Genomic DNA, 9,429 nt, shown 5'->3' on the forward strand with positions numbered 1-9,429 from the left:
TGTCACACCCACTCATTCATCCTTTTGCAGCAATTCCTGGAGTACCTGCTATGAGCTGGACCTGGTGTTGTGACAGTGCAGAACGTAGGTAGTTGACGCTTCTGTCTCCCCTTGAAGGCTGAGTTCCATGTGAGGTGTACATTTATGCAGGCAGAATCTCTCAAAGCTATGCTGATACACAGATCTCCAGTTGACTGCCATGCAGGAGGAAACGCATTTTCTAGGAGGAAGACAAAGTTCTCCAGCTGCTCCGCATTGGCGTGCTGTTGTGCTGTGTAACAGCTTGACTATGTCATTGCCTCGTGGCTGGTATAAAGTGTTGGGCTTGAGAGATCTCCATCTTGAGATCTCCATTTTGGTTTCTTGGCCTAGATATTTTCATATCCTTTTCTGAGGTGAGAGTGGCCAGAGTGACACTGAGCCCCTGGTCAAAGGCCAGCTGATGGGACCCTGATGTAGCTCTGCTGGTGGAAGTCAAGCTTATAAATTCAGTCAGAGGTCTACCCAGGCTTTACTCCAGCCCTGCCCTCCCCTGGGACGGCCCTCCTGCTGGAACGGACAATGTGTAGAAAGTGGGGGGGGGGCCAACAACTCATACAAGGGGTAACAGGAGCCCTCTTGGCCACTTGGACCGTTTGGAACTTAGACATGTCACTAGAGCTCAACCAGGGTGGCTGGCTAAGGTCTTAAGACTCCCAGTCTGTGACAACTGTTGTCTCCCTGGCTTTGTCCTTTCATTATTTCACATGCGTCACCCTCTCCAGATCTACTAATTGAGTTCTTGATCTGTCTGTGGCCTCTCATCACCCAGCATACTGCTTGTCTTTTTGTCCCTTCCCTGTGTCCCTGCCTTTTCTCATCTCACCTCTCTTCCTCTTCCTCAAACATGTAATGAGAAACTACTCCTGGGTCAGGCAGGCAATTTGCTAGGTGGAGAGTGGCCCAGTAACTAACTGATTGATTCATCTCTTTACCAAATATGGGTATTGAGGAGTTGCCGTGGGCAGACATTGGGACTGGCATGTCCAGACGATGGGAGGTGAGAGATGATGACAAAACTGAGGAACTAAAACAGGTCCAGCTTGACTAAGCACCACGTTGGAAGAGGGGGGCAGTCTGGGAAATGATGCAGGAGGGGGAGGCAGCAGCCAGGACATGGCAGGTCTTGAGAGCCATTTTGGACACTGGCCTAAGAGCAGTGGGAAGCCACGGCAGCATCTGAGCTGAGGGGCAACACGGTCAGATGTGCATTTTAGAAAGCTTGCTTTGCCTGGAGCGTGGGCCACAGATTGTGGAAGGGCACGAGTAGAATCTGGGAGACCATCGGAATAGCTGTTGCTGTGGACAGCTGAGCTAAGGGGTGGACTCAAGTATGGCGGGGCAGTGAATAGAAGGGAATGCAAAGATTCATGACACGAACAGATATTCAGGAGTGCAACCCACCACCCTTGGGGGCCGATCAAATGGGGGGACCGTGGGAGAGGAGGAGGGTGCCTATCCTGGAGGAACTTGTGGTCTAACATAAGTGACCCCCAGGCTCTGGAGCAGGGTAAGATGCAGATGTCAGGAGGGCCAGTACGAACCTCTGGGGAGGGGTATGTGGTTTAAAAATGCTTTCAAATGTGTATTTTAAATACAAACTGTAGAAAGTGAAGTTTTACAAAACTGCAGTGAGATCCATGGAGAAGCATGCAGGAGTCATAGGTTATAAAATGTATCAAAATCCTGGCACAGTAGGAAGCAGAACATTAAAACAGATTACAAAATGGTGGGACCAGGTGTGGTCAGGACCAGGGGAAATGCTATTTTGAAAACCTCAGATGTGTCTTTATTCCATGATGGTATTAAAGCAATGTTTGGGGAAGACAGCCCTTTGATTTGGGAGACCTGTTTGGTGAGCCCCTTTCACAAGATGAAGGTCAAGGACCTCCCTGGTGCTACTGGGGGCACCTCATTTACTGGTATTATACTTGGGATTCTTGTAACCTTGAGAGGAAGATGTTCAATGTTTTCACATTCCTTGTGTAGCCAGAGGTGGAGGCTTGATTTCTCTTAGGGCTCAGGGCTCCCCACTTTGGGGGAAATACTATTTGATGCATCCGGCTGTGGAGAAGATGAAACTAAAGCTGAGCCTGGAATGGGCAGTGAGGCATCTTTGGCATAAGGACGGTGACTCTGTGGAGGGTACAAGTGACTGCGGAGATTTTATCACATGGCAAAGGGACACGAACTTGGAGGTTATTTGTGGGGGTTGTGAGTGAATCCAGCAACCTGGCAGTTGGGGCTGGGGGAAAGGGTCATTGAGGAGCCCCATGAAATATTTGGTCCATGGGGCTGTGACATAATTCCACACCCCCCCATCTTGAATTCTGTTGTGTGCTGTTTAAACTTTGGTAACAGGTCTGTGTGGTTTCTGAGGCTGTGTTCACAACTAGGGCTTGGGTAGATCGCAGAGAGCCGGGTTGGCGAAGCAGGTGGGAGGCAGCCGGGTGAGCCAGGTGAGTGGAGCGATGGGCCTGGCATGACTTTCTGGAATGATCTTGGGAACACTGATAAAGGGGCCTTTTGTGGTGGTGTGGGAGGGAGCTGAGGTTATTATTACTTAGTTATTAAAGGAAAAGTCTGTGGAGGGCTTTAAACTCAGCTCTCACATGGTGTCACAGAGGGCTGACTCCCAGGTAACAAAAAGAAGGAGTCACCAACTCTGCCTTAGGACACATTGTACAAGAAGCAACATTTTGGTTCCCAGAATATTTATGAGTTTTCTGGCTGTGCCCACCTGTTTGTTTTTCACCAGAATACAGCCCCCCAGGACTGACTCAGTCTTTCAGCCTATGAAGGCTGTCAGTCAAAGGAGTCAGAATCTCATTCAGAAGCATTAAGAAGCGATAATAAAATACAGAGAACTTATAGGCATTGAGTGCTTCCGTGCCAGGCATTGTGCTGTGGGTTTTCACAAATTTTCTGCAGGGTTGGTGCTGCGAGCCTCCGACCCAGGTGGCAAATGGAGGCTCAAGAGAGGTGACGGCTGCCTGGCTGCCAAGCAGGGGCTGTCTCACTTGGGTCCTGAAATCAGGTTTAGGTCAGGTGGGTCGACTGTGATTAAATGCTCAGCATTTGGAGAAGTGAACCCAGGCTAGGAGGGCTCTGGCCCCACACCTGGAGCCAACTCATCCCTGTGTGAGAACTGAATTCCAGCCTAGGGCCCTCTCCCGGGACCCCTGCGATCCCCACCTTCTGTCTCCACCACTGACCAGTGGCCTGTCTGCCCAGGGGAGACCCTTGTCATGACCAAGGTGTTCCTCGGGTGGGCTTCCTGCCTGCTGTCCAGGAACCCCAACGTGCTCATCTCACTTGATTCTGCCTCCAGGCTCTGTGCTCGGCCCAGCCCAGGTGAATGTTGCTCCTGCGTAGAAGGCGCTCCACAGGGAACTTTCCAGCTTCCGCATGAAAACGACAAATCACAGCCCTCCTTACGGGTGTTATAGATTACATGCCTTTGGCACATTTGTGAAATAGACCAGTTGGCAAATCATGCCATACAGGAGCTGATCTGCACTTAGAATGCTTACTGCAGAATTAATGGACCTAGTTAAGAGATCTCCATAAAATAGGGATGACCCAAGTCCCAGGGGTGGAGCTGGAAAGTGATCACCGTGGCCGCAGTGGGGAATTTATCGAAGGCTGTGAGTTCACAAGACACTTTGCAGAATGTGTAAAGAGCCGAGGCTCCTGGCCTCAAGGACTGCAGGCCTCACTAAGACTGATGGCGTTGAGGATCCAAGTTCAAATACACTGACAACCTTGAGAGATCGTTACCAGAAATACTTCAGGCAGAAAGGCTAAAGACAGCTGTTGGCTTTGAGGAAGTGTTTAAAGGAGATTAAGAATGATGAGCTCCGAAGAAAGGCAAAATGTTAACTTAGAGTAAAAAGGAAACGTCTGTATGTCTTGAATGCCTCAGAGACAAGGAGCTATATTAAATGTCAAATTAAAAGCCAAGTAATCAATGATAATAAATGCCAGCATCTTTAAAATGCAGCGGAAGTCTGCCATGAGCTCAGTGAGGCATGGATCATTTCTGTTCTACTGATCAAATTACCTTGGTTATATCTTCTCTGGGGGCAAAAGCCTCCACATTTGGAAAGACTGTGGTGAAGACATTTAGGTGAACGTCCTGCCATAAGGTAGGAATTTGAGACCTGGGAAGGAGAGTGCTTAACACACACCCTCGTACAGAACACACACACACACACACACACACACACACACAACTGAGTTGCTTTGCTAAGTCTGATAAATTATAAAATGCCCCTCTGTCCCTCTTCACTTTCACATCATCTCCCTTCTAGAAGTTTTGACAAATTAGCACTCGATCATGCATCAGATCTGATAGACATGACACATCTCTAAATAATGTTGCAAAACCTCCAAGTATATTAGTTGTGCTTACCACTACCCCCTGAAATCCAGGTTTCTGTTTTGAAAGCTGCAATTTTCTAACAAATGCATATTCCAAAACATAGGCTGGACTGATAGCTCATGACCTCACTCCAGCTGAGCTCTCCAGTATGTGGGAAGAAGGAAAAAAAGAAAAGCTTCACTTAGTGCTCATTAGCTTAGGGAAAATGCACACTGTGTTTTCTGTGCACAGGGTTTTATGCATTACCCATATCCTGCCATGTTGAACTTTGTGCTTCCAAATGAGTCTGTGGAATGGAAATCATATGTTTCCAAAGCTCTGCGTGGGAAGGAAAATATGCCGGCAAGCAGTACCTTTGCTATGTCCTCCCCTCTGGTGTGTGTGCTCCTGGCTCTGACATTTGGAGGGGCAGTGCTGGGTTTCCCCCCGACAGTCCTGAAGGCTGTTCAGACACCATTCAAGACTCCTGTTGCTGGGAGGCTAACTGGCTGCTGTGTGTCAGTCTATCCTCCCTCCTCTCTCTCTCTTCTCAATTCTTTCCCCTACTTCCCTCTTTTTTCAAATATCACAGTTTGAAGGGCAGTTTGGATGGCTTCAGGAAGTGGTTGTGGCTTAGGGAGTCCCCTTAATTGGCCTTGGCCCCCGCGTGTCCCCCTCCCTTGATTTCCAGAGGGCACAGGAACACAATGGCAGAGAATACCCTGTGTGATGGTTGATTTTATGTGTCCCCTTGACTGGGCTAAGGGGTGCAGTGGCCAGAGAGCAAGTAAAATAGTTCTGGGTGTGTCTGTGAGGGTGTTTCCAGAAAAGATTACATTGGAATTGGTGAGCTGAGTAAATGGGATTGCCCTCTCTAGTGTGGGTGGCCCATCAGATCCCTGGAGGGCCCAAATGGAACAAAAACGCGAAGGAAGGTTGGATTCACTCTCTGCTTGAACTGACTTCCCATTTTCTTCTGCCCTTGGACACTGGTGCTCCTGGTTCACAGGTCTTCGGGCTCCAACTGAATGATACCACCAGCTTTCCAGGCTCTGACAGATGGTGGGACTTCTCTGTCTCCAGAGTTGTGTGTACAATACATCTCCTCTTATATATCCTTGTACATACTCTCTTGGTTCTCTCTATCAAGCCCTGACTAGTGTACCCTGCTGATACTTGATTGTTCATTGGGTTTCGGACCTGAGACCCTGCCCAGATCTCCCTGGTAAGGTAGGTTTGACCTTATAGAGGACCTTTGTTTCCTAAACCTGAGCAGCTTCAGAGGAAAGCCACCCAACATTGCCACCAACTCCCTGGGCCTCATACACAGAAGCAAATAGCAGGGAGCACCATGTGTGGTCCCCACACCCAAGGTGGGCATGGCTTGGCTGCTGTGTGGGCAGAGCACACTGGCCCTTAAACTCAGAAGACAGAGGAGTCCTTTTACCCCGGTAGCACTCATCAGTAAGTGTGGCTCAGCTTTGCCCTGGAGGCCAAGCAGTTGGCCCTAACAGAGCCTCCTCTCCACCACAGGCAGATGGGGATGGAGTGTGATGGACAACCCTTGGGCTTATTTCCCTAGAGGCTGCTGAAAATCACCGGTCTCTATTCTTTTTCTACAATGTATCATCTGCCTTTTTCTGAGGATCTCTATTATAATTTCCACCATGTAGAATGGTGCCAAGGTAAGGATTTACACAAACCTGAAAAACAAAATTGAATACTGTGTATTTTAGATACTGTTACAACATCTAATTAGCTATTGAAGCCAAAATATTTATAACAAAATACGGAGTTTGTAAAATATTAAATGCTAGCTTCCATTTTTCCTTTTGTACATTAAAAACAATTTTACTAGCCCCATAATGTCGTTTTGAGACATTATCTGAAGATGAGATTGCTTGTCAAGATTGTTCTAAATCGTCAAAAGCACATAGCTTCATTTCCTAAAAGCTGCAAATCAGATCTGTTTTTACAATCAATAATGAGGGCGCTGACCTTATTTCTTTTGAATTTGCACCAGTGTAGTGTCTGTGAGGCTTCAGTGCGTGGATTAATGGTTAGAAACAAGGTGTTTGTTTTCCTCTCTGCCTCCTCCCTGCTTCTCCCAGCCAGCCGGGCAGTGGCTGTGCCCATCCGACCCTGAGACCCCGGCCAGCGCAGGTCCTGCAAAGCCCACCGGGGTGCCTGCGCAGAGAGCCCGACCCCTCCGCGGGCCCGCTGATGTGAATTTCCCGCCTGTGGCGACCAGTGACCACAGCTGAGCGGCTTAAAACAGCAAGCAATGCACGTGTAGGAGCTCCCAGTTCTGGAGGTCAGGGGTCTCTGCGCGGCTCCCTGGGCTAAGGTCGAGAGGTCAGCAGGGCTGCCTTCCTCTCTGAGGCTCTAGGGGGAATCTACTTCCTTGCCTTTCCACGTCCGGAGCTTGCCTGCATTTCCCTTCTGCCAACTTAAAAGCCAGCGGCAGTAGGTCGCGGCCTGGCCACAGGAAAACTCCGGGACCCTGTCTTCTGCCTCCTCTCTTTTCCTCTTTGAAGGACTCAGGCAATGAGATGGATCCCGCCCGGGAAACCCAGGGTAACCTCCCATCTGCAGGTCAGCTGGCCAGCAACCTTCGTTCTGGGATCTGAGCCCTCAATCCCTTTGCCATGTCACATTCGCAGGTTCCAAGAGCAGGATGTGGGCGTCCCTGGGAGGCACTATTTTGCCTGCCACACTGCCCTCAGGCCCGTGTTTCTGTGTCCTCCACGCTGCTCTGTCCAACTGCGCCGGCCTCCCAGCTACTTTGCCTTCCGCACGTAGGTCAATTTCTCTACCTGGAGCCCTAGTAGCTGCGGCCTGGGGAAGCTCGGAGCCTTTATACGGAAGGTGGGAGGACCTGCGGGAGGTGTGGGCCTGCCTGGTCTGGGAGGTAACCCGAGGCCATGGCGGAGGGAGTGGGGGTCTGGGCCCGTGCACACCACCTGGGTAATCTGCAATGCCAAAAGCCCGCTGCCAAGGAATGAGGCTTTTGCTGTGCTGGCCTGGGCTCAGCCATGCCAGGCTACCCATCTGTTCCCGCAGACCCATGCCACGGTGTATGCAAATCATCGCACGGACACAGCAAACCCTGGGGTTATGAAGTGCGGCCTGACAGCAGCTTAACTCCGGAGAATAATTTACTTAACTCCGGATGACTAGGGGCTGGGTCTCCCCTTTCCCACTTACGGGAAAATCTATTCTTGGCTGAAATTGATGTTTGATTTTTGCTTCTATACTCTTACATTCCGGAAGGTGACAAATAGTCTTCTGGCAAACACTGATGTCTCTGCAATCCTGCTGACGGTGGCCTAATTTTCTTCTTCTTGCGCATTGAGGAGACTCCCCACAGCAGACATCGATCCAGCTTGTTTACAGTGGGGTTAAGCAATAGATTTTAATTAAATCCTCTTTTTAGAAATCAGCAGAATGTGTCCATTTTGGCCTCCCCCCCTTTCTCAGAACATTAATCAACTTGTTAAATAACTTCTTCTAATTTATGATCCCCAATTAGCCTTTCTCTGGAGACCCAGAGAACTAAGTGAGACATACCGTTCATTTCCAATAACCTTGAGTCATTAATTTTGAATCCTCACATCCAGAGTTCAGGGAAATTATTCAATAAGACTTTAGACCATTTTCCAGTTCGTTCATTTCGCATTTCATGTGTTAATGATTGGTTTACAGTGAGTGGGTAAAAGTGCTGGGGACTAGAATCCCTTTTTTGAAATGGGCCCTGCTCCTGGCTCCCCTGTCTCTCCACTGCTGGAATTCTCTCTGGTGGTTTCTCTGTCAGGGAGCCTCAAACTTAAATGTACCTGAGAACCACATGGGAATCTTGTTAAAACATAGCATTACAGGTCCTTGATTTGAAGCTCGAGTGGGTGGAGGTGAGGCTTCAGAATTTGCATTTCTTTGTTATTATTTTTTAAAATAAAAATTGTATATATTTAAGATGTACAGTGTGATTGATACAGTGAGATGATTACTGCAACCAAGCTTGTTAACAGGTCCATCTCGCAGTTAACTACCCTTTCTGTGTTTGTGATGGAAAGTATCTGAAATCCACTCAGCAAATTTTCAGTGTTCAATGTAGTATTAACTATAGTCCTTGTGCCCAGACATTAGATATCTAGACTTATTCCTCTTACATAACTGCAACCTTATCTCCTTTGATGTCTCCCCACCTCCCCACCCCTGGTAACCACTGTTCGGCTTTCTGGTTCTGTGAACTCAACTTTTTTAGATTCCACATATAAGTGAGATCATACAGTCAAAAATAATTTTTTAAATGATTTATTTATTTGAGAGAGAGAGAGAACATGAGCAAGTTGGGGGTGCAGAGAGAAAGGGACAAGTAGACGCCATGCTGAGCACGGAGCTGACCACAGGGCTTAATCTCAGGACCCTGAGATCATGACCTGAGCTGAAGCCAAGAGTCGGACGCTCAACCAACTGAACCACCCAGTTGCCCCCCATTTTTTTTTTTAATTTCTGTCTGGCTTATTTCACTTAGCATGATGTCCTCCAGGTTTATCCATGCTCTTGGAAATGACAGGATCTCCTTTTTTTAAGGCTGAATGATCCATTATGTATATACCACAATTTCTTTGTACATTCGTCCACTTGAGTTATTCCCATATGTCGGCTCTTGTGGATAAAGCTGCAGGGGACGTGGAGTGCAGATTCCTCTTTGAGGGACTGATTTCAGTACCTTGAGAATTTGCATCCTTAACCAGCTTCTGGGTGATGCCGTGCTGCTGCTCCGCAGACCGCACTCTCAGCGATGTTGCTGTAGCTGGGCGGAATGTTTCTGGAGAGCCCTGTAAGGAGAAACTTCGATGGGCTATGGGGAAGGAGGGTGAGGTGATTCTGTGTCATCAGACATTTTATTTTTTTATTGTTTTTTAATGTTTTTTTATTATATTATGTTAGTCACGATACAGTACATCCCTGGTTTCTGATGTAAAGTTCGATGATTCATTAGTTGCGTATAACACCCAGTGCAC

The sequence above is a fragment of the Ailuropoda melanoleuca genome, chromosome 6 (genome assembly GCF_002007445.2).
Source record: "Ailuropoda melanoleuca isolate Jingjing chromosome 6, ASM200744v2, whole genome shotgun sequence".
NCBI classification, from domain to species: domain Eukaryota; kingdom Metazoa; phylum Chordata; class Mammalia; order Carnivora; family Ursidae; genus Ailuropoda; species Ailuropoda melanoleuca.